The following is a 26,525-nucleotide window of genomic DNA, read 5'->3' as shown; positions in this document are numbered from 1 at the left end:
CTGGCCTTGGCAGCGCACCAGGGATGGCAACAGTGCCCCCTTCTCTGTCCCGCCAACGGACTGCTCTGGATAAAGCTCTGGCTATTCGAAAGGCCTGCATGCCACACGGGCCGGCCGCGTCATGCCCTCCGGCAGAAACATTATCGCTTTGCACATTCCCAAAAGTGGGAAAAGGGCGACCAAAGGGCTTGTTTGCATAACTCACCTACCCCCAAGAAGGCCGGTACAGATGCCTCAGCATGTCCATCTTCTCTATGTCCCGCAAGACACCCGTGGGGAGTCACTCCTCTGGAAACGGGATTGCAACTCTTCACAGGTAACCTACCTCACAGCATCCTCATGAACTGCCAAAGCCATCCCCACCATAGGCAGCTGATGCCAGGCCATCATGTACAAGACACATCCTTGGGAAGCCGATGCCAGCGCCTGCAACCCAATGATGACAGCCCATCCCACTACATCACACAGGACCTGTCCTCATGATACCTTACCTTTCTCTCCAGGGCAGCAGCCACTACGCAGGCTTAAATGCAGCACTCGATCCTCACCCCACTCCACGATGATCCACTTAGCGCCAACAGTGTGCTGGCAGCTTCAGGGGCAGCAGCGAGGCCTAATCCATCAGCCCCCTTCCGCCATCACCAAACTCCATCCCAACCCCGCCCACTGCTCCAGCCCCATCGGGCACTCAAGAACCTCACCGCACCAAACACAACAACAGAGAGGGCCACAGGCCTGGCCTGAGGCTCCAGGCTCCAACCAGGGAACCTTGCTCATTTTGGCTCCCAAAATCAACCACCGAAGCGGGATGCACAAAGCGTGATCCTGGTCAAAACACACTTCTCCAAGCTGAAAGTTCACTGGGCCCACAACAGCACACACTCCGACTCTGTAGACTAGCAGGAGAGCCTGCCCCCTTGCATTCCCTCACGGCCTTTTAGCAGGGACCGCGAATTCATAGATGACCCAGCTTATGGGCAGACACGGTCGACCCTCAGACAGAAGCCCCTCCAATACTGGAGTCCTTGGTGGTGTTTGCGTGCATGTCGGCAGGGGACACTGGCCTTCACTCCTAACAGTCCCCTACACCCGAGAGAGGAAACGTGATGAACCTCAGTTTCGATAAGGATACGGTAGAGTGTTCTCACCCATGTTGTTCAGAGTTTCCAAGGAATGCATACAAGGGTGTCATCATCGATCCAAGCACATGCTGCGATGCTGCAGAACACAACCGGGCAGTGTGCCGGGCTCTGCAGGGGAGTCATGAGCCTGGGGTACCCCAAAAGTCTGGAGAATCCACAGCCCTTAGGCCACTCAACAAGACGAACAATCAAGCCACTCTTGCAGCCATTGGGCCCATGTCAGGAAAACCTAATATCTAATGGCACATCTTGGGGTGGTTGAATACCTACCATCCTGAGTTATCTGCGACCATGCTCGGGAACATGGCCCCGCCTCACTTTTTACAGTTCTTCTTAGCACCTCCAGTCATCAGAGCACACGAAGATCTTCTTGTTTTTGCCAACGGCGAGGCTTGCCCAGCATCTGCACCTGGGAAGTGGACTGGTGTCCTCAAAGGACATGATCCATACAAACATTTACCTGGGCTTGAGCTCTGAAACTGCTTCCAAAGGACCTCTATCCCTTACCGAGAATTGACTGCATGTCTGATAGTACGACTGCAGGAAGTTAGGCACATACATTGGCCGGTGTGTGAGAGGCTGTATTTCTGTGTTCACGCGTGTGACTGTGACTGCGCACGCAGACGCTCTTGTGGGTTTCTCTGTGTGCCGCTGACTACGCGTCTTGGTCTCTGTGTGTCACTGTAGCCCTGTGAAGTGGCGTCCAACAGTAAACGCCATAGTTTATACACAACACCCTGTCTAGACCCACAACTGAAAGGAGAAAGCCCCCTGTCAGCTTCCAGAGGACGCATGCAAACTTTAACCCCCAGGGGCTGTTGAAATACTCCACGGACTCCCGCTATCCCACAGGCACGCCTTCTGACCAGAGCACAAAGACTGGACGAGACCTGCCTCCCGACCGTGGGTGTGACATCTACGAGCATCTCGAGAACCTGCCAGCTACCAGCACATCTGATGTGCACTTGGGGTCACTCCCAGCACTTTCGGAAGCAAGGGAATGCCCATGGGTGAGCCGACACCGACCTACAGCATTCTCCTGGCAAGATGCAGCCTGAAACCACTCAAGGGGCTAAAGAACATCGAACAAAGTGCAACTTCTTGCCAACTAGGCCTAATCACTTTCCTTTGACCCATGGGAATGCCCACCACAGGAAGCAGTGGGCTTCAGCAGCCATGACCCATGTTGGAACCCCACAGCGGAAACTAGGCCACCTTCCCGGCCATGTCTCAAGCAGCTCCCATCCTGCAAGGTTCGCGGCCCTGACCCCTAAAGAACCGCTCAAACGCTGAACAGCCTCCTCCAACGTGCCCTACTCCAGCCAGCAGGGTGACGCGTCCCTACTGGAAGCCACAGACATCTTCCGAACACGGGAACACTGAACACCAGGGAAGACAGACCGCAAGCCTGTCTGCTTTGAAGATGCTGATCCCACCTGATGCATCCTGGAAATTCTCCACTGCCACAGTGACACCACTGAGGAACTCAGAGTGATCAAAGGCATGGTCCACGAGGACCACAGACAGACTTGCAACGGAAGACCCCTGCCATGTGAGGGGACTTGGAAGCCTGAAAGGGAAGAGTGGCTGGCCTTGGCAGCGCACCAGGGATGGCAACAGTGCCCCCTTCTCTGCCCCGCCAACGAACTGCTCTGGATAAAGCTCTGGCTATTCGAAAGGCCTGCATGCCATACGGGCCGGCCGCGTCATGCCCTCCGGCAGAAACACTGTCGCTTTGCACATTCCCAAAAGTGGGAAAAGAGCGACCCAAGGGCTTGTTTGCATAACTCACCTACCCCCAAGAAGGCCGGCAGAGATGCCTCAGCATGTCCATCTTCTCTATGTCCCGCAAGACACCCGTGGGGAGTCACTCCTCTGGAAACGGGATTGCAACTCTTCACAGGTAACCTACCTCACTGCATCCTCATGAACTGCCAAAGCCATCCCCACCATAGGCAGCTGATGCCAGGCCATCATGAACAAGACACATTCTTGGGAAGCCGAGGCCAACGCCTGCAACCCAATGATGACAGCCCATCCCACGACATGTCACAGGACCTGTCCTCATGATACCTTACCTTTCTCTCCAGGGCAGCAGCCACTACGCAGGCTTAAATGCAGCACTCGATCCTCACCCCACTCCACGATGATCCACTTAGCACTATCAGTGTGCTGGCAGCTTCAGGGGCAGCAGCGAGGCCTGATTCATCAGCCCCCTTCCGCCATCACCAAACTCCATCCCACGCCCGCCCACTGCTCCAGCCCCACCGGGCACTGAAGAACCTCACCGCACCAAACACAACAACAGAGAGGGCCACAGGCCTGGCCTGAGGCTCCAGGCTCCAACCAGGGAACCTTGCTCATTTTGGCTTCCAAAATCAACCACCGAAGCGGCATGCACAAAGCGTGATCCTGGTAAAAACACACTTCTCCAAGCTGAAAGCTCACTGGGCCCACACCAGCACACACTCCGATTCTGAAGACTAGCAGGAGAGCCTGCCCCCTTGCATTCCCTCACGGCCTTTTAGCAGGGACCGCGGATTCATAGATGACCCAGTTTATGGGCAGACACGGTCGACCCTCAGACAGGAGCCCCTCCAATACTGGAGTCCGTGGTGGTGTTGGCGTGCATGTCGGCAGGGGACACTGGCCTTCACTCCTAACAGTCCCCTACACCCAGGAGAGGAAACGTGCTGAACCTCAGTTTCGATAAGGATACGGGAGAGTGTTCTCACCCATTTTGTTCAGAGTTTCCAAGGAATGCATATAAGGGTGTCATCATCGATCCAAGCACATGCTGGGATGCTTCAGAACACAACCGGGCAGTGCGCCGGGCTATGCAGGGGAGTCATGAGTCTGGGGTACCCCAAAAGCCTGGAGAATCCACAGCCCTCAGGCCACTCAACAAGACGAACAATCAAGCCACTCTTGCAGCCATTGGGCCCATCTCAGGAAAACCTAATATCTAATGGCACATCTTGGGGTGGTTGAATACCTACCATCCTGAGTTATCCGTGACCATGCTCGGGAACATGGCCCCGCCTCACTTTTTCCAGTTCTTCTTAGCACCTCCAGTCATCAGAGCACACGAATATCTTGTTTTTGCCGATGGCGAGGCTTGCCCAGCAACTGCACCTGGGAAGTGTACTGGTGTACTCAAAGGACATGATTCATACAAATATTTTCCTGGGCTTGAGCTCTGAAACTGCTTCCCAAGGACCTCTATGCCTTACCGAGAATTGACTGCATGTCTGATAGTACGACTGCAGGAAGTTAGGCACATACATTGGCCGGTGTGTGAGAGGCTGTATTTCTGTGTTCACGCGTGTGACTGTGACTGTGACTGCGCACGCAGACACTCTTGTGGGTTTCTCTGTGTGCCGCTGACTACGCGTCTTGGTCTCTGTGTGTCCCTGTAGCCCTGTGAAGAGGCGTCCAACAGTAAACGCCATAGTTTATACACAACACCCTGTCTAGACCCACAACTGAAAGGAGAAAGCCCCCTGTCAGCTTCCAGAGGCCGCATGCAAACTTTAACCCCCAGGGGCTGTTGAAATACTCCACGGACTCCCGCTCTCCCACAGCCACGCCTTCTGACCAGAGCACAAAGACTGGACGAGACCTGCCTCCCGGCCGTGGGTGTGACATCTACGTGCAACTCGAGAACCTGCCAGCTACCAGCACATCTGATGTGCACTTGGGGTCACTCGCAGCACTTTCGGAAGCAAGGGAACTCCCATGGGTGACCCGACACCGACCTACAGCATTCTACTGGCAAGATGCAGCCTGAAAACACTCAAGGGGCTAAAGAATATCGAACAAAGTGCAACTTCTTGCCAACTAGGCCTAATCACTTTCCTTTGACCCGTGGGAATGCCCACCACAGGAAGCAGTGGGCTTCAGCAGCCATGACCCCTGTTGGAACCCCACAGCGGAAACTGGGCCACCTTCCCGGCCATGTCTCAGGCAGCTCCCATCCTGCAAGGTTCGCGGCCCTGACCCCTAAGGAACCGTTAAAACGCTCAACAGCCTCGTCCAACGTGCCCTACTCCTGCCAGCAGGCCACGCCTCCCTACTGGAAGCCACAGACATCTTCCGAACACGGGAATACTGAACACCAGGGAAGACAGAACGCAAGCCTGTCTGCTTTGAAGATGCTGATCCCACCTGATGCATCCTGGAAATTCTCCACTGCCACAGTCACACCACTGAGGAACTCAGAGTGATCAAAGGCATGGTCCCCGAGGACCACAGACAGACTTGCAACGGAAGACCTCTGCCATGTGAGGGGACTTTGAATCCTGAAAGGGAACACTGGCTGGCCTTGGCAGTGCACCAGGGATGGCAACAGTGCCCCCTTCTCTGCCCCGCCAACGGACTGCTCTGGATAAAGCTCTGGCTATTCGAAAGGCCTGCATGCCACACGGGCCGGCCGCGTCATGCCCTCCGGCAGAAACACTATCGCTTTGCACATTGCCAAAAGTGGGAAAAGAGCGACCAAAGGGCTTGTTTGCATAACTCGCCTACCCGCAAGAAAGCCGGCACAGATGCCTCAGCATGTCCATCTTCTCTATGTCCCGCAAGACACCCGTGGGGAGTCACTCCTCTGGAAACGGGATTGCAACTCTTCACAGGTAACCTACTTCACTGCATCCTCATGAACTACCAAAGCCATCCCCACCATAGGCAGCTGATGCCAGGCCATCACGAACAAGACACATCCTTGGGAAGCCAAGGCCAGCGCCTGCAACCCAATGATGACAGCCCATCCCACGACATCACACAGGACCTGTCCTCATGATACCTTACCTTTCTCTCCAGGGCAGCAGCCACTACGCAGGCTTAAATGCAGCACTCGATCCTCACCCCACTCCACGATGATCCACTTAGCGCCAACAGTGTGCTGGCAGCTTCAGGGGCAGCAGCGAGGCCTAATCCATCAGCCCCCTTCCGCCATCACCAAACTCCATCCCACCCCCGCCCACTGCTCCAGGCCCACCAGGCACTCAAGAACCTCACCGCAACAAACACGACAACAGAGAGGGTCACAGGCCTGGCCTGAGGCTCCAGGCTCCAACCAGGGAACCTTGCTCATTTTGGCTTCCAAAATCAACCACCGAAGCGGCATGCACAAAGCTTGATCCTGGTCAAAACACACTTCTCCAAGTTGAAAGCTCACTGGGCCCACACCAGCACACACTCCGACTCTGAAGACTAGCAGGAGAGCCTGCCCCCTTGCATTCCCTCACGGCCTTTTAGCAGGGACCGCGGATTCATAGATGACCCAGCTTATGGGCAGACACGGTCGACCCTCAGTCAGGAGCCCCTCCAATACTGGAGTCCTTGGTGGTTTTTGCGTCCATGTCGGCAGGGGACACTGGCCTTCACTCCTAACAGTCCCCTACACCCGAGAGAGGAAACGTGCTGAACCTCAGTTTCGATACGGATACGGTAGAGTGTTCTCACCCATTTTGTTCAGAGTTTCCAAGGAATGCATACAAGGGTGTCATCATCGATCCAAGCACATGCTGGGATGCTGCAGAACACAACCGTGCAGTGCGCCGGTCTCTGCAGGGGAGTCATGAGCCTGGGGTACCCCAAAAGCCTGGAGAATCCACAGCCCTCAGGCCACTCAACAAGACGAACAATCAAGCCACTCTTGCAGCCATTGGGCCCATCTCAGGAAAACCTAATATCTAATGGCACATCTTGGGGTGGTTGAATACCTACCATCCTGAGTTATCCGCGACCATGCTCGGGAACATGGCCCCGCCTCAATTTTTCCAGTTCTTCTTAGCACCTCCAGTCATCAGAGCACACGAAGATCTTGTTTTTGCCCATGGCGAGACTTGCCCAGCAACTGCACCTGGGAAGTGGACTGGTGTACTCAAAGGACATGATCCATACAAATATTTTCCTGGGCTTGTGCTCTGAAACTGCTTCCCAAGGACCTCTATCCCTTACGGAGTATTGACTGTATGTCTGATAGTACGATTGCAGGAAGTTAGGCACTTACATTGGCCGGTGTGTGAGAGGCTGTATTTCTGTGTTCACTTGTCTGACTGTGAATGCGCACGCAGTCGCTCTTGTGGGTTTCTCTGTGTGCCGCTGACTACGCGTCTTCGTCTCTGTGAGTCCCTGTAGCCCTGTGAAGAGGCGTCCAACAGTAAACGCCATAGTTTATACACAACACCCTGTCTAGACCCACAACTTAAAGGAGAAAGCCCCCTGTCAGCTTCCAGAGGCCGCATTTAAAATTTATCCCCCAGGGGCTGTTGAAATACTCCAGGGACTCCCGCTCTCCCAAAGACACGCCTTCTGACCAGAGCACAAAGACTGGACGAGACCTGCCTCCCGGCCGTGGGTGTGACATCTACGTGCAACTCGAGAACCTGCCAGCTACCAGCACATCTGATGTGCACTTGGGGTCACTCCCAGCACTTTCGGAAGCAAGGGAACTCCCATGGGTGACCTGACACCGACCTACACCATTCTATTGGCAACATGCAGCCTGAAACCACTCAAGGGGCTAAAGAACATCGAACAAAGTGCAACTTCTTGCCAACTAGGCCTAATCACTTTCCTTTGACCCGTGGGAATGCCCACCACAGGAAGCAGTGGCCTTCAGCAGCCATGACCCTTGTTGGAACCCCAGGGCGGAAACTGGGCCACCTTCCCGTCCATGTCTCAAGCAGCTCCCATCCTGCAAGGTTCGCGGCCCTGACCCCTAAGGAACGGCTCAAACGCTCAACAGCCTCGTCCAACGTGCCCTACTCCAGGCAGCAGGCCACGCCTCCCTACTGGAAGCCACAGACATCTTCCGAACACGGGAACACTGAAAACCAGGGAAGACAGACCGCAAGCCTGTCTGCTTTGAAGATGCTGATCCCACCTGATGCATCCTGGAAATTCTCCACTGCCACAGTCACCCCACTGAGGATCTCACAGTGATCAAAGGCATGGTCCCCGAGGACCACAGACAGACTTGCAACGGAAGACCTCTGCCAAGTGAGGGGACTTGGAAGCCTGAAAGGGAAGAGGGGCTGGACTTGGCAGCGCACCAGGGATGGCAACAGTGCCCCCTTCTCTGACCCGCCAACGAACTGCTCTGGATAAAGCTCTGGCTGTTCGAAAGGCCTGCATGCCACACGGGCCGGCCGCGTCATGACCTCCGGCAGAAACACTATCGCTTTGCACATTGCCAAAAGTGGGAAAAGAGCGACCAAAGGGCTTGTTTGCATAACTCACCTAGCCCCAAGAAGGCCGGCACAGATGCCTCAGCATGTCCATCTTCTCTATGTCCCGCAAGACACCCGTGGGGAGTCACTCCTCTGGAAACGGGATTGCAACTCTTCACTGGTAACCTAACTCACTGCATCCTCATGAACTGCCAAAGCCATCCCCACCATAGGCAGCTGATGCCAGGCCATCACGAACAAGACACATCCTTGGGAAGCCGAGGCCAGAGCCTGCAACCCAATGATGACAGCCCATCCCACGACATCACACAGGACCTGTCCTCATGATACCTTACCTTTCTCTCCAGGGCAGCAGCCACTACGCAGGCTTAAATGCAGCACTCAATCCTCACCCCACTCCACGATGATCCACTTAGCGCCAACAGTGTGCTGGCAGCTTCAGGGGAAGCAGCGAGGCCTAATCCATCAGCCCCCTTCCGCCATCACCAAACTCCATCCCACCCCCGCCCACTGCTCTAGCCCCACCGGGCACTCAAATACCTCACCGCACCAAACACAACAACAGAGAGGGCCACAGGCCTGGCCTGAGTCTCCAGCCTCCAACCAGGGAAACTTGCTCATTTTGGCTTCCAAAATCAACCACCGAAGCGGCATGCACAAAGCGGGATCCTGGTCAAAACGCACTTCTCCAAGCTGAAAGCTCACTGGGCCCACACCAGCACACACTCTGACTCTGAACACTAGCAGGAGAGCCTGCCCCCTTGCATTCCCTCACGGCCTTTTAGCAGGGACCGCGGATTCATAGATGGCCCAGCTTATGGGCAGACACGGTCGACCCTCAGTCAGGAGCCCCTCCAATACTGGAGTCCTTGGTGGTGTTTGCGTGCATGTCGGCAGGGGACACTGGCCTTCACTCCTAAGAGTCCCCTACACCCGAGAGAGGAAACGTGCTAACCTCAGTTTCGATAAGGATACGGTAGAGTGTTCTCACCCATTTTGTTCAGAGTTTCCAAGGAAGGCATACAAGGGTGCCATCATCGATCCAAGCACATGCTGGGATGCTGCAGAACACAACCAGGCAGTGCGCCGGGCTCTGCAGGGGAGTAATGAGCCTGGGGTACCCCAAAAGCCTGGAGAATCCACAGCCCTCAGGCCACTCAACAAGACGAACAATCAAGCCACTCTTGCAGCCATTGGGCCCATCTCAGGAAAACCTAATATCTAATGGCACATTTTGGGGTGGTTGAATACCTACCATCCTGAGTTATCCGCGACCATGCTCGGGAACATGGCCCCGCCTCACCTTTTCCAGTTCTTCTTAGCACCTCCAGTCATCAGAGCACACGAAGATCTTGTTTTTGCCGATGGCGAGGCTTGCCCAGCAACTGCACCTGGGAAGTGGACTGGTGTACTCAAAGGACATGATCCATACAAATATTTTCCTGGGCTTGAGCTCTGAAACTGCTTCCCAAGGACCTCTATCCCTTACCGAGAATTGACTGCATGTCTGATAGTACGACTGCAGGAAGTTAGGCACATACATTGGCCGGTGTGTGAGAGGCTGTATTTCTGTGTTCACGCGTGTGACTGTGACTGTGACTGCGCACGCAGACACTCTTGTGGGTTTCTCTGTGTGCCGCTGACTACGCGTCTTGGTCTCTGTGTGTCCCTGTAGCCCTGTGAAGAGGCGTCCAACAGTAAACGCCATAGTTTATACACAACACCCTGTCTAGACCCACAACTGAAAGGAGAAAGCCCCCTGTCAGCTTCCAGAGGCCGCATGCAAACTTTAACCCCCAGGGGCTGTTGAAATACTCCACGAACTCCCGCTCTCCCACAGCCACGCCTTCTGACCAGAGCACAAAGACTGGACGAGACCTGCCTCCCGGCCGTGGGTGTGACATCTACGTGCAACTCGAGAACCGGCCAGCTACCAGCACATCTGATGTGCACTTGGGGTCACTCGCAGCACTTTCGGATGCAAGGGAACTCCCATGGGTGACCCGACACCGACCTACAGCATTCTACTGGCAAGATGCAGCCTGAAACCACTCAAGGGGCTAAAGAACATCGAACAAAGTGCAACTTCTTGCCAACTAGGCCTAATCACTTTCCTTTGACCCGTGGGAATGCCCACCACAGGAGGCAGTGGGCTTCAGCAGCCATGACCCATGTTGGAACCCCACAGCGGAAACTAGGCCACCTTCCCGGCCATGTCTCAGGCAGCTCCCATCCTGCAAGTTTCGCGGCCCTGACCCCTAAGGAATCGCTCCAACGCTCAACAGCCTCGTCCAACGTGCCCTACTACAGCCAGCAGGGCGACGCGTCCCTACTGGAAGCAACAGACATCTTCCGAACACGGGAACACTGAACACCAGGGAAGACAGACCGCAGGCCTGTCTGCTTTGAAGATGCTGATCCCACCTGATGCATCCTGGAAATTCTCCACTGCCACAGTCACACCACTGAGGAACTCAGAGTGATCAAAGGCATGGTCCACGAGGACCACAGACAGACTTGCAACGGAAGACCTCTGCCAAGTGAGGGGACTTGGAATCCTGAAAGGGAACACTGGCTGGCCTTGGCAGTGCACCAGGGATGGCAACAGTGCCCCCTTCTCTGCCCCGCCAATGGACTGCTCTGGATAAAGCTCTGGCTATTCGAAAGGCCTGCATGCCACACGGGCCGGCCGCGTCATGCCCTCCGGCAGAAACACTATCGCATTGCACATTGCCAAAAGTGGGAAAAGAGCGACCAAAGGGCTTGTTTGCATAACTCACCTACCCCCAAGAAGGCCGGCACAGATGCCTCAGCATGTCCATCTTCTCTATGTCCTGCAAGACACCCGTGGGGAGTCACTCCTCTGGAAACGGGATTGCAACTCTTCACAGGTAACCTACCTCACTGCATCCTCATGAACTGCCAAAGCCATCCCCACCATAGGCAGCTGATGCCAGGCCATCACGAACAAGACACACCCTTGGGAAGCCAAGGCCAGCGCCTGCAACCCAATGATGACAGCCCATCCCACGACATCACACAGGACCTGTCCTCATGATACCTTACCTTTCTCTCCAGGGCAGCAGCCACTACGCAGGCTTAAATACAGCACTCGATCCTCACCCCACTCCACGATGATCCACTTAGCGCCAACAGTGTGCTGGCAGCTTCAGGGGCAGCAGCGAGGCCTAATCCATCAGCCCCATTCCGCCATCACCAAACTCCATCCCACCCCCGCCCACTGCTCCAGCCCCACCGGGCACTCAAGAACCTCACCGCACCAAACACGACAACAGAGAGGGCCACAGGCCTGGCCTGAGGCTCCAGGCTCCAACCAGGGAAACTTGCTCATTTTGGCTCCCAAAATCAACCACCGAAGCGGCATGCACAAAGCGTGATCCTGGTCAAAACACACTTCTCCAAGCTGAAAGCTCACTGGGCCCACACCAGCACACACTCCGACTCTGAAGACTAGCAGGAGAGCCTGTCCCCTTGCATTCCCTCACGGCCTTTTAGCAGGGACCGCGGATTCATAGATGACCCAGCTTATGGGCAGACACGGTCCACCCTGAGACAGGAGCCCCTCCAATGCTAGAGCCCTTAGTGGTGTTGGCATGCATGTCATCAGGGGATGTTGGCCCTCACTCCTAACTGTCCCCTACCCCCGAGAGGAAACGTGCTGGACCTCAGTTGCGATGAGGAGACCGTAGAGCTTTCTCACTCATTTTGTTCAGAGTTTCCAAGGAATGCATACAAGGGTGTCATCATCGATCCAAGCACATGCTGGGACGCTGCAGAACAGAAACGGGCAGGCCGTGGGGCTCTGCAGAGGAGCAATGACCCAGAAGTACTCCAACAGCCTGGGGAATCCACAGTCCTCAGGCCACTCAGCAAGACCAACAATCAATCCACTCTTGCAGCCATTGGACCCATCTGAGGAAAACCTAATATCCAATGGCACATCTTAGTATGCGTGAATGCTACTGTCCTGAGTTATCCCCAGCCACGCTCAGCAACGTGCGCCTGCTCCACTTTTTCCAGTTCCCCTTAGCACATCCAGTCATCAGACAACACGAAGGTCTTCTTGTCTTTGCCGACGGCCAGCCTTACCCTGCAACTGCACCTGAGAAGTGGATAGAAATCATGCAGGCTTCTGAATTGCACCAGAGTCCTCAGAGAACATGATTCTTGTGTAAACTTACCTGCGTGTGAGCCCGGAACCTGCTTCCCAAGTACCACTATCCCTTACCGAAAACTGATTGCGTGTCTCACAGCACGATTGGAGGAAGTTAGGCATGCATGTTGGCCGGTGTGTGAGACGCTGTATGTGTGTATTCACGCATGTGGGCGTGTGTGACTCTGACTGCGCACGAAGATGCACTCGTGGGTTCCGGTGTGTGCCGCTGAATATGCGTCTTGGTCTCTGGGTGTCCCTGTGGCCCTCTGCAGACGCCTCCAACAGTAAACGCCATAGTTTATACACACCATCCTGGTTGGACCCCCAACTGAAAGGAGAAAGACCCCTGTCAGCTTCAAGAGGCCACATGCGAACTTTGAACCCCAGGGACTGTTGAAATAGTCCACAGATTCCCGCTCTCTCACAGCCACGCCTTCTGACCAAAGCACAAAGACTGGACGAGACCGGCTTCCCGGCCGTGGCTGTCACATCTATGTGGACCTGGACACCCTGCCACCTACCAGCACATCTGATGTGCCCTTGGGGTCACTCCCACCACTCCCGGAAGCAAGGGAACCTCCCATGGGCGGACTGACAGCGACCTGCAGTTGCCTACAGGCAAGATGCAGCCCGGCACTTCTCAAGGGGCTAAGGAACTGCAGACCAAGTGCGTCTTCTCACCAACTAGACCAAATCACCTTCCGTGACCCCGTGGAAATGCCCACAATGGGAAGTGTTGGACTTCAGCAACCATGACACAGGTTGGAACACCAGAGCAGAATTTAGGCCACCTCCTCACCCACGTATCGGCAAGTTTCCAACTGGCAGGGAACGTGGGCCTGACCACTGAGAAAATGCTCAAACGATACACAGCCTCTTCCTAAGTGCCCTCCTCCTGCATGCAGGGCGACTCGACCCTGTTGGAAGCCACAGACATCATGCGAACATGGGGACACTGAACACCAGGGAAGACAGACTGCAAGCCTGTCGGCTTTGATGATGTCCACACCACCCCATGCATCCTGGCAATTCTCCACTGCCACAGTGACACTACCGAGGAACTCACAGCGATCAAATGCACTGTTCCTGAGGACCACAGACAGACTTTCAAAGGAAGACCTCTGCCACACGAGGGGATATGGAAGCTTGAAAGGGCACAGTGGCTGTCCACGACAGCACACCTGGCATCGCAACAGTGCCCCCATCTCTGCCCCGCCCACGGACAGCTGCAGATACACCTCAGGATGTTCGAACGGCCTGCATGCCAAACTGGCTGGCGGTGTCATGCCTCCCCGGGAGAAACACTTTCGCTTTGCACATTCCCAAACAAGGGAAGAAAGCAGCCAATAGGGATGTTCGCATAACTCACCTACCTCCAAGGAGCCCGGCACAGACGCCTCACAATGTCGATCTTCTCTACGTCCCGCAAGACACCGTTTCGGTGTCATTCCTCTGGCAATGGGATCACAGCTCTACACAGGTTACCTACCTCACCTCATGCACTTGAACTGCCAAAGCAACCCCCTCCATAGGCAGCTGATGCCAGCCCATCACGAACATGACTCATCCTTGGGAAGCCGAGGCCAGCACCTGCAACCCAATTATGACAGCCTATTCCACGACCTCACAAAGGACCTGTCCTCATCATCCCTTAGCTTCCTGTCCAGGCCATCAGCGACCACGCAGGTTTCAATGCAGCACTCGAAACTCACCCCACTCCACGATGTCCCACTTGGCACCAAAACTGCGCTGGGTGTTAAAGTAGAGGAGCAGACTAGGGCAGTAGTGTGCCCTAATCCATCAGCCCCTTTCCGCCGACGCCCAAACCGAGCCCAACCCCGCCCACTTCTCCAGCCTAACTAGGGACTCAAAAACCTCACTGTGCAAAACGCAAGGACAGGGAGGGCCACAGGCCTGGCCTCAGGTTCCAGGCACCGACCAGGGACGCTTGCTCATTTTGGCTTTAAAAATCAACACACGAAACGGCATGCACGAAGCGTGATCCTGGCCAAAACACACTTATCCAACTGAAGGACACTGGGCCTAGACCGGCACACACCCCGACTCTTAAGACCAGCAAGAGAGCCTGCACCCTCGCATTCTTTAACCACCTTTCAGCAGGGACCCGGGATACACAGATAAGCCAGCTTATGTGCAGACACGGTCGACCCTCAGACAGGAGCCCCTCCAATACTGGAGTCCTTGGTGGTGTTTGCGTGCATGTCGGCAGGGGACACTGGCCTTCACTCCTAACAGTCCCCTACACCCGAGAGAGGAAACGTGCTGAACCTCAGTTTCGATAAGGATACGGGAGAGGGTTCTCACCCATTTTGTTCAGAGTTTCCAAGGAATGCATACAAGGGTGTCATCATCGATCCAAGCACATGCTGGGATGCTGCAGAACACAACCGGGCAGTGCGCCGGACTCTGCAGGGGAGTCATGAGCCTGGGGTACCCCAAAATCCTGGAGCATCCACAGCCCTCAGGCCACTCAACAAGACGAACAATCAAGCCACTCTTACAGCCATTGGGCCAATCTGAGGAAAACCTAATATCTAATGGCACATCCTGGGGTGCTTGAATACCTACCATCCTGAGTTATCCGTGACCATGCTCTGGAACATGGCCCCGCCTCACTTTTTCCAGTTCTTCTTAGCACCTCCAGTCATCAGAGCACACGAAGATCTTCTTGTTTTTGCCGACGGCGAGGCTTGCCCAGCAACTGCACCTGGGAAGTGGACTGGTGTCCTCAAAGGACATGATCCATACAAACACTTACCTGGGCTTCAGCTCTGAAACTGCTTCCCAAGGACCTCTATCCCTTACCGAGAATTGACTGCATGTCTGATAGTACGACTGCAGGAAGTTAGGCACATACATTGGCCGGTGTGTGAGAGGCTCTATTTCTGTTTTCACGCGTGTCACTGTGACTGTGCACGCAGACGCTCTTGTGGGTTTCTCTGTGTGCTGCTGACTACGCGTCTTGGTCTCTGTGTGTCCCTGTAGCCCTGTGAAGAGGCGTCCAACAGTAAACGCAATAGTTTATACACAACACCCTGTCTAGACCCACAACTGAATGGAGAAAGCCCCCTGTCAGCTTCCAGAGGCCGCATGCAAACTTTCACCCCCAGGGGCTATTGAAATACTCCACGGACTCCCGCTCTCCCACAGCCACGCCTTCTGACCAGAGCACAAAGACTGGACGAGACCTGCCTCCCGGCCATGGGTGTGACATCTACGAGCATCTCGAGAACCTGCCAGCTACCAGCGCATCTGATGGGCACTTGGGGTCACTCCCAGCACTTTCGGAAGCAAGGGAACGCCCATGGGTGAGCCGACACAGACCTACAGCATTCTACTGGCAAGATGCAGCCTGAAACCACACAAGGTGCTAAAGAACATCGAACAAAGTGCAACTTCTTGCCAACTAGGCCTAATCACTTTCCTTTGACCCATGGGAATGCCCACCACAGGAAGCAGTGGGCTTCAGCAGCCATGACCCATGTGGGAACCCCACAGCGGAAACTAGGCCACCTTCCCGGCCATGTCTCAGGCAGCTCCCATCCTGCAAGGTTCGCGGCCCTGACCCCTTAGGAACCGCTCAAACGCTCAACAGCCTCGTCCAACGTGCCCTACTCCAGCCAGCAGGGCGACACGTCCCTACTGGAAGCCACAGACATCGTCCGAACACGGGAACACTGAACACCAGGGAAGACAGACCGCAGGCCTGTCTGCTTTGAAGATGCTGATCCCACCTGATGCATCCTGGAAATTCTCCACTGCCACAGTGACACCACTGAGGAACTCAGAGTGATCAAAGGCATGGTCCCCGAGGACCACAGACAGACTTGCAACGGAAGACCTCTGCCATGTGAGGGCACTTGGAAGCCTGAAAGGGAAGAGTGGCTGGCCTTGGCAGCGCACCAGGGATGGCAAAAGTGCCCCCTCTTTCTTCCCCGCCAACGGACTGCTCTGGATAAAGCTCTGGCTATTCGAAAGGCCTGCATGCCACACGGGACGGCCGCGTCATGCCCTCCGGCAGAAACACTATTGTTTGCACATTCCCAAAAGTGGGAAAAGAGCGACCAAAGGGCTTGTTTGCATAACTCACCTAGCCCGAAGAAGGCCGGCACAGATGCCTCAGCATGTCCATCTTCTCTATGTCCCGCAAGACACCCGTGGGGAGTCACTCCTCTGGAAACGGGATTGCAGCTCTTCACAGGTAACCTACCTCACTGCATCCTCATGAACTGCCAAAGCCATCCCCACCATAGGCATCTGATGCCAGGCCATCACGAACAAGACACATCCTTGGGAAGCCGAGGCCAGCACCTGCAACCCAATGATGACAGCCCATCCCACGACATCACACAGGACCTGTCCTCATGATACCTTACCTTTCTCTCCAGGGCAAGAGCCACTATGCAGGCTTAAACGCAGCACTCGATCCTCACCCCACTCCACGATGATCCACTTAGCGCCAACAGTGTGCTGGCAGCTTCAGGGGCAGCAGCGAGGCCTAATTCATCAGCCCCCTTCCGCCATCACCAAACTCCATCCCACCCCCGCCAACTGCTCCAGACACACCGGGCACTCAAGAACCTCACCGCACCAAACACGACAACAGAGAGGGCCACAGGCCTGGCCTGAGGCTCCAGGCTCCAACCAGGGAACCTTGCTCATTTTGGCTTCCAAAATCAACCACCGAAGCGGCATGCACAAAGCGTGATACTGGTCAAAACACACTTCTCCAAGCTGAAAGCTCACTGGGCCCACACCAGCACACACTCCGACTCTGAAGACTAGCAGGAGAGCCTGCCCCCTTGCATTCCCTCACGGCCTTTTAGCAGGGACCGCAGATTCATAGATGACCCAGCTTATAGGCAGACACGGTCGACCCTCAGTCAGGAGCCCCTCCAATACTGGAGTCCTTGGTGGTGTTTGCGTGCATGTCTGCAGGGGACACTGGCCTTCACTCCTAACAGTCCCCTACACCCGAGAGAGGAAACGTGCTGAACCTCAGTTTCGATAAGGATACGGGAGAGTGTTCTCACCCATTTTGTTCAGAGTTTCCAAGGAATGCATACAAGGGTGTCATCATCGATCCAAGCACATGCTGGGATGCTGCAGCACACAACCGGGCAGTGCGCCGGGCTCTGCAGGGGAGTCATGAGCCTGGGGTACCCCAAAAGCCTGGAGAATCCACAGCCCTCAGGCCACTCAACAAGACGAACAATCAAGCCACTCTTGCAGCCATTGGGCCCATCTCACGAAAACCTAATATCTAATGGCACATCTTGGGGTGGTTGAATACCTACCATCCTGAGTTATCCACGACCATGCTCGGGAACATGGCTCCGCCTCTCTTTTTCCAGTTCTTCTTAGCACCTCCAGTCATCAGAGCACACGAAGATCTTCTTGTTTTTGCCGACGGCGAGGCTTGCCCAGCAACTGCACCTGGGAAGTGAACTGGGGTCCTCAAAGACATGATCCATACAAACATTTACCTGGGCTTGAGCTCTGAAACTTCTTCCCAAGGACCTCTATCCCTTACCGAGAATTGACTGCATGTCTGATAGTACGACTGCAGGAAGTTAGGCACATGCATTGGCCGGTGTGTTACAGGCTGTATTTCTGTGTTCACGCGTGTGACTGTGACTGCGCACGCAGACGCTCTTGTGGGTTACTCTGTGTGCCGCTGCCTACGCTTCTTGGTCTCTGTGTGTCCCTGTAGCCCTGTGAAGAGGCGTCCAACAGTAAACGCCATAGTTTATACACAACACCCTGTCTAGACTCCCAACTGAAAGGAGAAAGCCCCCTTTCAGCTTCCAGAGGCCGCATGCAAACTTTAAACCCCAGGGGCTGTTGAAATACTCCACGGACTCCCGCTCTCCCACAGCCACGCCTTCTGACCAGAGCACAAAGACTGGGCGAGACCTGCCTCCCGGCCGTGGGTGTGACATCTACGTGCAACTCGAGAACCTGCCAGCTACCAGCACATCTGATGTGCACTTGGGGTCACTCCCAGCACTTTCGGAAGCAAGGGAACTCCCATGGGTGACCCGACACCGACCTACAGCATTCTACTGGCAAGATGCAGCCTGAAAACACTCAATGGGCTAAAGAATATCGAACAAAGTACAACTTCTTGCCAACTAGGCCTAATCACTTTCCTTTGACCCGTGGGAATGCCCACCACAGGAGGCAGTGGGCTTCAGCAGCCATGACCCATTTTGGAGCCCCACAGCGGGAACTAGGTCACCTTCCCGGCCATGTCTCATGCAGCTCCCATCCTGCAAGGTTCGCGGCCCTGACCCCTAAAGAACCGCTCAAACGCTCAACAGCCTCCTCCAACGTGCCCTACTCCAGCCAGCAGGGTGACGCGTCCCTACTGGAAGCCACAGACATCTTCCGAACACGGGAACACTGAACACCAGGGAAGACAGACCGCAAGCCTGTCTGCTTTGAAGATGCTGATCCCACCTGATGCATCCTGGAAATTCTCCACTGCCACAGTGACACCACTGAGGAACTCAGAGTGATCAAAGGCATGGTCCACGAGGACCACAGACAGACTTGCAACGGAAGACCCCTGCCATGTGAGGGGACTTGGAAGCCTGAAAGGGAAGAGTGGCTGGCCTTGGCAGCGCACCAGGGATGGCAACAGTGCCCCCTTCTCTGCCCCGCCAACGAACTGCTCTGGATAAAGCTCTGGCTATTCGAAAGGCCTGCATGCCATACGGGCCGGCCGCGTCATGCCCTCCGGCAGAAACACTGTCGCTTTGCACATTCCCAAAAGTGGGAAAAGAGCGACCCAAGGGCTTGTTTGCATAACTCACCTACCCCCAAGAAGGCCGGCACAGATGCCTCAGCATGTCCATCTCCTCTATGTCCCGCAAGACACCCGTGGGGAGTCACTCCTCTGGAAACGGGATTGCAACTCTTCACAGGTAACCTACCTCACTGCATCCTCATGAACTGCCAAAGCCATCCCCACCATAGGCAGCTGATGCCAGGCCATCATGAACAAGACACATTCTTGGGAAGCCGAGGCCAACGCCTGCAACCCAATGATGACAGCCCATCCCACGACATCACACAGGACCTGTCCTCATGATACCTTACCTTTCTCTCCAGGGCAGCAGCCACTACGCAGGCTTAAATGCAGCACTCGATCCTCACCCCACTCCACGATGATCCACTTAGCACTATCAGTGTGCTGGCAGCTTCAGGGGCAGCAGCGAGGCCTGATTCATCAGCCCCCTTCCGCCATCACCAAACTCCATCCCACGCCCGCCCACTGCTCCAGCCCCACCGGGCACTGAAGAACCTCACCGCACCAAACACAACAACAGAGAGGGCCACAGGCCTGGCCTGAGGCTCCAGGCTCCAACCAGGGAACCTTGCTCATTTTGGCTTCCAAAATCAACCACCGAAGCGGCATGCACAATGCGTGATCCTGGTCAAAACACACTTCTCCAAGCTAAAAGCTCACTGGGCCCACACCAGCACACACTCCGATTCTGAAGACTAGCAGGAGAGCCTGCCCCCTTGCATTCCCTCACGGCCTTTTAGCAGGGACCGCGGATTCATAGATGACCCAGTTTATGGGCAGACACGGTCGACCCTCAGACAGGAGCCCCTCCAATACTGGAGTCCTTGGTGGTGTTTGCGTGCATGTCGGCAGGGGACACTGGCCTTCACTCCTAACAGTCCCCTACACCCAGGAGAGGAAACGTGCTGAACCTCAGTTTCGATAAGTATACGGGAGAGTGTTCTCACCCATTTTGTTCAGAGTTTCCAAGGAATGCATAAAAGGGTGTCATCATCGATCCAAGCACATGCTGGGATGCTTCAGAACACAACCGGGCAGTGCGCCGGGCTATGCAGGGGAGTCATGAGTCTGGGGTACCCCAAAATCCTGGAGCATCCACAGCCCTCAGGCCACGCAACAAGACAAACAATCAAGCCACTCTTACAGCCATTGGGCCTATCTGAGGAAAACCTAATATCTAATGGCACATCCTGGGGTGCTTGAATACCTACCATCCTGAGTTATCCGCGACCATGCTCGGGAACATGGCCCCGCCTCACTTTTTCCAGTTCTTCTTAGCACCTCCAGTCATCAGAGCACACGAAGATCTTCTTGTTTTTGCCAACGGCGAGGCTTGCCCAGCAACTGCACCTGGGAATTGGACTGGTGTCCTCAAAGGACATGATCCATACAAACATTTACGTGGGCTTGAGCTCTGAAACTGCTTCCCAAGGACCTCTATCCCTTACCGAGAATTGACTGCATGTCTGATAGTACGACTGCAGGAAGTTAGGCACATACATTGGCCGGTGTGTGAGAGGCTGTATTTCTGTGTTCACGCGTGTGACTGTGACTGCGCACGCAGACGCTCTTGAGGGTTTCTCTGTGTGCCGCTGACTACGCGTCTTGGTCTCTGTGTGTCCCTGTAGCCCTGTGAAGAGGCGTCCAACAGTAAACGCCATAGTTTATACACAACACCCTGTCTAGACCCACAACTGAAAGGAGAAAGCCCCCTTTCAGCTTCCAGAGGCCGCATGCAAACTTTAAACCCCAGGGGCTGTTGAAATACTCCACGGACTCCTGCTCTCCCACAGCCACGCCTTCTGACCAGAGCACAAAGACTGGACGAGACCTGCCTCCCGGCCGTGGGTGTGACATCTACGTGCAACTCGAGAACCTGCCAGCTACCAGCACATCTGATGTGCACTTGGGGTCACTCCCAGCACTTTCGGAAGCAAGGGAACTCCCATGGGTGACCCGACACCCACCTACAGCATTCTACTGGCAAGATGCAGCCTGAAAACACTCAATGGGCTAAAGAATATCGAACAAAGTACAACTTCTTGCCAACTAGGCCTAATCACTTTCCTTTGACCCGTGGGAATGCCCACCACAGGAGGCAGTGGGCTTCAGCAGCCATGACCCATGTTGGAGCCCCACAGCGGGAACTATGTCACCTTCCCGGCCATGTCTCAGGCAGCTCCCATCCTGCAAGGTTCGTGGCCCTGATCCCTAAGGAACCGCTCAAACGCTCAACAGCCTCGTCCAACGTGCCCTACTCCAGCCAGCAGGGCGACGCGTCCCTACTGGAAGCCACAGACATCTTCCGAACACGGGAACACTGAACACCAGGGAAGACAGACCGCAAGCCTGTCTGCTTTGAAGATGCTGATCCCACCTGATGCATTCTGGAAATTCTCCACTGCCACAGTGACACCACTGAGGAACTCAGAGTGATCAAAGGCATGGTCCCCGAGGACCACAGACAGACTTGCAACGGAAGACCTCTGCCATGTGAGGGGACTTGGAAGCCTGAAAGGGAAGAGTGGCTGGCCTTGGCAGCGCACCAGGGATGGCAACAGTGCCCCCTTCTCTGTCCCGCCAACGGACTGCTCTGGATAAAGCTCTGGCTATTCGAAAGGCCTGCATGCCACACGGGCCGGCCGCGTCATGCCCTCCGGCAGAAACATTATCGCTTTGCACATTCCCAAAAGTGGGAAAAGGGCGACCAAAGGGCTTGTTTGCATAACTCACCTACCCCCAAGAAGGCCGGTACAGATGCCTCAGCATGTCCATCTTCTCTATGTCCCGCAAGACACCCGTGGGGAGTCACTCCTCTGGAAACGGGATTGCAACTCTTCACAGGTAACCTACCTCACAGCATCCTCATGAACTGCCAAAGCCTTCCCCACCATAGGCAGCTGATGCCAGGCCATCATGTACAAGACACATCCTTGGGAAGCCGATGCCAGCGCCTGCAACCCAATGATGACAGCCCATCCCACTACATCACACAGGACCTGTCCTCATGATACCTTACCTTTCTCTCCAGGGCAGCAGCCACTACGCAGGCTTAAATGCAGCACTCGATCCTCACCCCACTCCACGATGATCCACTTAGCGCCAACAGTGTGCTGGCAGCTTCAGGGGCAGCAGCGAGGCCTAATCCATCAGCCCCCTTCCGCCATCACCAAACTCCATCCCAACCCCGCCCACTGCTCCAGCCCCATCGGGCACTCAAGAACCTCACCGCACCAAACACAACAACAGAGAGGGCCACAGGCCTGGCCTGAGGCTCCAGGCTCCAACCAGGGAACCTTGCTCATTTTGGCTCCCAAAATCAACCACCGAAGCGGGATGCACAAAGCGTGATCCTGGTCAAAACACACTTCTCCAAGCTGAAAGTTCACTGGGCCCACAACAGCACACACTCCGACTCTGTAGATTAGCAGGAGAGCCTGCCCCCTTGCATTCCCTCACGGCCTTTTAGCAGGGACCGCGGATTCATAGATGACCCAGCTTATGGGCAGACACGGTCGACCCTCAGACAGAAGCCCCTCCAATACTGGAGTCCTTGGTGGTGTTTGCGTGCATGTCGGCAGGGGACACTGGCCTTCACTCCTAACAGTCCCCTACACCCGAGAGAGGAAACGTGATGAACCTCAGTTTCGATAAGGATACGGTAGAGTGTTCTCACCCATGTTGTTCAGAGTTTCCAAGGAATGCATACAAGGGTGTCATCATCGATCCAAGCACATGCTGCGATGCTGCAGAACACAACCGGGCAGTGTGCCGGGCTCTGCAGGGGAGTCATGAGCCTGGGGTACCCCAAAAGTCTGGAGAATCCACAGCCCTTAGGCCACTCAACAAGACGAACAATCAAGCCACTCTTGCAGCCATTGGGCCCATGTCAGGAAAACCTAATATCTAATGGCACATCTTGGGGTGGTTGAATACCTACCATCCTGAGTTATCTGCGACCATGCTCGGGAACATGGCCCCGCCTCACTTTTTACAGTTCTTCTTAGCACCTCCAGTCATCAGAGCACACGAAGATCTTCTTGTTTTTGCCAACGGCGAGGCTTGCCCAGCATCTGCACCTGGGAAGTGGACTGGTGTCCTCAAAGGACATGATCCATACAAACATTTACCTGGGCTTGAGCTCTGAAACTGCTTCCAAAGGACCTCTATCCCTTACCGAGAATTGACTGCATGTCTGATAGTACGACTGCAGGAAGTTAGGCACATACATTGGCCGGTGTGTGAGAGGCTGTATTTCTGTGTTCACGCGTGTGACTGTGACTGCGCACGCAGACGCTCTTGTGGGTTTCTCTGTGTGCCGCTGACTACGCGTCTTGGTCTCTGTGTGTCACTGTAGCCCTGTGAAGTGGCGTCCAACAGTAAACGCCATAGTTTATACACAACACCCTGTCTAGACCCACAACTGAAAGGAGAAAGCCCCCTGTCAGCTTCCAGAGGACGCATGCAAACTTTAACCCCCAGGGGCTTTTGAAATACTCCACGGACTCCCGCTATCCCACAGGCACGCCTTCTGACCAGAGCACAAAGACTGGACGAGACCTGCCTCCCGGCCGTGGGTGTGACATCTACGAGCATCTCGAGAACCTGCCAGCTACCAGCACATCTGATGTGCACTTGGGGTCACTCCCAGCACTTTCGGAAGCAAGGGAATGCCCATGGGTGAGCCGACACCGACCTACAGCATTCTCCTGGCAAGATGCAGCCTGAAACCACTCAAGGGGCTAAAGAACATCGAACAAAGTGCAACTTCTTGCCAACTAGGCCTAATCACTTTCCTTTGACCCATGGGAATGCCCACCACAGGAAGCAGTGGGCTTCAGCAGCCATGACCCATGTTGGAACCCCACAGCGGAAACTAGGCCACCTTCCCGGCCATGTCTCAAGCAGCTCCCATCCTGCAAGGTTCGCGGCCCTGACCCCTAAAGAACCGCTCAAACGCTGAACAGCCTCCTCCAACGTGCCCTACTCCAGCCAGCAGGGTGACGCGTCCCTACTGGAAGCCACAGACATCTTCCGAACACGGGAACACTGAACACCAGGGAAGACAGACCGCAAGCCTGTCTGCTTTGAAGATGCTGATCCCACCTGATGCATCCTGGAAATTCTCCACTGCCACAGTGACACCACTGAGGAACTCAGAGTGATCAAAGGCATGGTCCACGAGGACCACAGACAGACTTGCAACGGAAGACCCCTGCCATGTGAGGGGACTTGGAAGCCTGAAAGGGAAGAGTGGCTGGCCTTGGCAGCGCACCAGGGATGGCAACAGTGCCCCCTTCTCTGCCCCGCCAACGAACTGCTCTGGATAAAGCTCTGGCTATTCGAAAGGCCTGCATGCCATACGGGCCGGCCGCGTCATGCCCTCCGGCAGAAACACTGTCGCTTTGCACATTCCCAAAAGTGGGAAAAGAGCGACCCAAGGGCTTGTTTGCATAACTCACCTACCCCCAAGAAGGCCGGCACAGATGCCTCAGCATGTCCATCTTCTCTATGTCCCGCAAGACACCCGTGGGGAGTCACTCCTCTGGAAACGGGATTGCAACTCTTCACAGGTAACCTACCTCACTGCATCCTCATGAACTGCCAAAGCCATCCCCACCATAGGCAGCTGATGCCAGGCCATCATGAACAAGACACATTCTTGGGAAGCCGAGGCCAACGCCTGCAACCCAATGATGACAGCCCATCCCACGACATGTCACAGGACCTGTCCTCATGATACCTTACCTTTCTCTCCAGGGCAGCAGCCACTACGCAGGCTTAAATGCAGCACTCGATCCTCACCCCACTCCACGATGATCCACTTAGCACTATCAGTGTGCTGGCAGCTTCAGGGGCAGCAGCGAGGCCTGATTCATCAGCCCCCTTCCGCCATCACCAAACTCCATCCCACGCCCGCCCACTGCTCCAGCCCCACCGGGCACTGAAGAACCTCACCGCACCAAACACAACAACAGAGAGGGCCACAGGCCTGGCCTGAGGCTCCAGGCTCCAACCAGGGAACCTTGCTCATTTTGGCTTCCAAAATCAACCACCGAAGCGGCATGCACAAAGCGTGATCCTGGTAAAAACACACTTCTCCAAGCTGAAAGCTCACTGGGCCCACACCAGCACACACTCCGATTCTGAAGACTAGCAGGAGAGCCTGCCCCCTTGCATTCCCTCACGGCCTTTTAGCAGGGACCGCGGATTCATAGATGACCCAGTTTATGGGCAGACACGGTCGACCCACAGACAGGAGCCCCTCCAATACTGGAGTCCGTGGTGGTGTTTGCGTGCATGTCGGCAGGGGACACTGGCCTTCACTCCTAACAGTCCCCTACACCCAGGAGAGGAAACGTGCTGAACCTCAGTTTCGATAAGTATACGGGAGAGTGTTCTCACCCATTTTGTTCAGAGTTTCCAAGGAATGCATAAAAGGGTGTCATCATCGATCCAAGCACATGCTGGGATGCTTCAGAACACAACCGGGCAGTGCGCCGGGCTATGCAGGGGAGTCATGAGTCTGGGGTACCCCAAAATCCTGGAGCATCCACAGCCCTCAGGCCACTCAACAAGACAAACAATCAAGCCACTCTTACAGCCATTGGGCCTATCTGAGGAAAACCTAATATCTAATGGCACATCCTGGGGTGCTTGAATACCTACCATCCTGAGTTATCCGCGACCATGCTCGGGAACATGGCCCCGCCTCACTTTTTCCAGTTCTTCTTAGCACCTCCAGTCATCAGAGCACACGAAGATCTTCTTGTTTTTGCCGACGGCGAGGCTTGCCCAGCAACTGCACCTGGGAAGTGGACTAGTGTCCTCAAAGGACATGATCCATACAAACATTTACGTGGGCTTGAGCTCTGAAACTGCTTCCCAAGGACCTCTATCCCTTACCGAGAATTGACTGCATGTCTGATAGTACGACTGCAGGAAGTTAGGCACATACATTGGCCGGTGTGTGAGAGGCTGTATTTCTGTGTTCACGCGTGTGACTGTGACTGCGCACGCAGACGCTCTTGAGGGTTTCTCTGTGTGCCGCTGACTACGCGTCTTGGTCTCTGTGTGTCCCTGTAGCCCTGTGAAGAGGCGTCCAACAGTAAACGCCCTAGTTTATACACAACACCCTGTCTAGACCCACAACTGAAAGGAGAAAGCCCCCT

General features: G+C 55.1%; 10 non-coding genes across 10 annotated transcripts; all 10 read right to left on the bottom strand.

Moving 5' to 3' along the window:
- Window positions 1-1,108: 1,108 nt before the first annotated feature.
- On the bottom strand, window positions 1,109-1,201 carry LOC137777264 (small nucleolar RNA SNORD116). Its single transcript, XR_011076482.1, has one exon. It is a non-coding gene; the product is annotated as a small nucleolar RNA SNORD116 (small nucleolar RNA).
- A 2,636-nt stretch (window positions 1,202-3,837) lies between these two features.
- On the bottom strand, window positions 3,838-3,930 carry LOC137754591 (small nucleolar RNA SNORD116). Its single transcript, XR_011071895.1, has one exon. It is a non-coding gene; the product is annotated as a small nucleolar RNA SNORD116 (small nucleolar RNA).
- A 2,638-nt stretch (window positions 3,931-6,568) lies between these two features.
- Window positions 6,569-6,661, bottom strand: LOC137777196 (small nucleolar RNA SNORD116). The gene has a single exon (XR_011076457.1). It is a non-coding gene; the product is annotated as a small nucleolar RNA SNORD116 (small nucleolar RNA).
- A 2,631-nt stretch (window positions 6,662-9,292) lies between these two features.
- On the bottom strand, window positions 9,293-9,385 carry LOC137751520 (small nucleolar RNA SNORD116). Its single transcript, XR_011070828.1, has one exon. It is a non-coding gene; the product is annotated as a small nucleolar RNA SNORD116 (small nucleolar RNA).
- A 2,637-nt stretch (window positions 9,386-12,022) lies between these two features.
- On the bottom strand, window positions 12,023-12,115 carry LOC137754211 (small nucleolar RNA SNORD116). The gene has a single exon (XR_011071766.1). It is a non-coding gene; the product is annotated as a small nucleolar RNA SNORD116 (small nucleolar RNA).
- A 2,688-nt stretch (window positions 12,116-14,803) lies between these two features.
- LOC137777008 (small nucleolar RNA SNORD116) lies at window positions 14,804-14,896 on the bottom strand. The gene has a single exon (XR_011076378.1). It is a non-coding gene; the product is annotated as a small nucleolar RNA SNORD116 (small nucleolar RNA).
- A 2,636-nt stretch (window positions 14,897-17,532) lies between these two features.
- On the bottom strand, window positions 17,533-17,625 carry LOC137777012 (small nucleolar RNA SNORD116). The gene has a single exon (XR_011076379.1). It is a non-coding gene; the product is annotated as a small nucleolar RNA SNORD116 (small nucleolar RNA).
- A 2,635-nt stretch (window positions 17,626-20,260) lies between these two features.
- On the bottom strand, window positions 20,261-20,353 carry LOC137776993 (small nucleolar RNA SNORD116). The gene has a single exon (XR_011076374.1). It is a non-coding gene; the product is annotated as a small nucleolar RNA SNORD116 (small nucleolar RNA).
- Window positions 20,354-22,989: 2,636 nt separating this feature from the next.
- LOC137777259 (small nucleolar RNA SNORD116) lies at window positions 22,990-23,082 on the bottom strand. Its single transcript, XR_011076481.1, has one exon. It is a non-coding gene; the product is annotated as a small nucleolar RNA SNORD116 (small nucleolar RNA).
- A 2,636-nt stretch (window positions 23,083-25,718) lies between these two features.
- On the bottom strand, window positions 25,719-25,811 carry LOC137776986 (small nucleolar RNA SNORD116). The gene has a single exon (XR_011076373.1). It is a non-coding gene; the product is annotated as a small nucleolar RNA SNORD116 (small nucleolar RNA).
- Between the last annotated feature and the right edge of the window lie 714 nt (window positions 25,812-26,525).

The sequence above is a fragment of the Eschrichtius robustus genome, chromosome 1 (assembly GCF_028021215.1).
Source record: "Eschrichtius robustus isolate mEscRob2 chromosome 1, mEscRob2.pri, whole genome shotgun sequence".
NCBI classification, from domain to species: domain Eukaryota; kingdom Metazoa; phylum Chordata; class Mammalia; order Artiodactyla; family Eschrichtiidae; genus Eschrichtius; species Eschrichtius robustus.
The sequence above is the reverse complement of the archived record's forward strand: the minus strand, read 5'-3'. Positions and strand labels throughout refer to the sequence as shown.